We start from the raw sequence: 755 nt of genomic DNA on the forward strand, positions 1-755 counted from the left end.
GTTAAGGTAATATTAACTAAGATTTTTTTTTTCAAAATAACTAAGAATGCCTTAGTGTTTATCAGTTCAAGACATAGATTAACATATCAAATTTGATTAGTGAGGAAATTCTTGTGTCATCCTTCCTGTGATTGATTTGTTCTTAGGATCTTGTACAAAAAAGAAGTAGGTAAGAACAGAACATATAGAAAGATAATAGGTATTATTTTGAATTTTTTTAGAAATAGATACAGGTATATAATATTTCTTTTTTTTGTTTTGTTTTTCTTTTTTCATCACTCAGACCTGGTCCTCTTCCTCTTACTCCCCCAAAGGGGGAAACAACACCCAAAGTCAGCTTCATGCTCAGGAGAGAACATTGTACCTCTTCCTTGTGGTTTCGGGTACTCTAAATGTTCAGAAAAGCTTCTCTAGTAACAGACTATGGATATGATCTCTGAAAGTATAGTCTTACAGATATAATACTTCTAAGTAACTTAGGGAAATGAAATTGAAAACTGTTACTTCAAATTAAGTCACAATTTTAAAATATTTTTCACCAAAAACAAAGTAGCTTGCATTTTATAAAAGTATAACTTTTTAAGTAGATGGTTACCAATTTCAAAGTTCAACTGACTTTCAATAAGAATGATTTTATAGTTGACAGTCATGTTATAGAACTACATGAAAAGAAACAAAATCATTTCTGAAGTCTATTTTAGACCCAGAGTGCTATAAGTAAGTGGGACTAGTTCTAAAAGTAACGAAAACAGCTT

At 30.2% G+C, this 755-nt stretch overlaps 1 pseudogene; it reads right to left on the reverse strand.

Moving 5' to 3' along the window:
- Positions 1-274: 274 nt before the first annotated feature.
- Positions 275-452, reverse strand: LOC128777553 (small nucleolar RNA U3; annotated as a pseudogene).
- Positions 453-755: the final 303 nt, after the last annotated feature.

The sequence above is a fragment of the Panthera pardus genome, unplaced genomic scaffold, assembly GCF_024362965.1.
Source record: "Panthera pardus isolate Hobbes unplaced genomic scaffold, ASM2436296v1 HiC_scaffold_16, whole genome shotgun sequence".
Taxonomy (NCBI): Eukaryota; Metazoa; Chordata; class Mammalia; order Carnivora; family Felidae; genus Panthera; species Panthera pardus.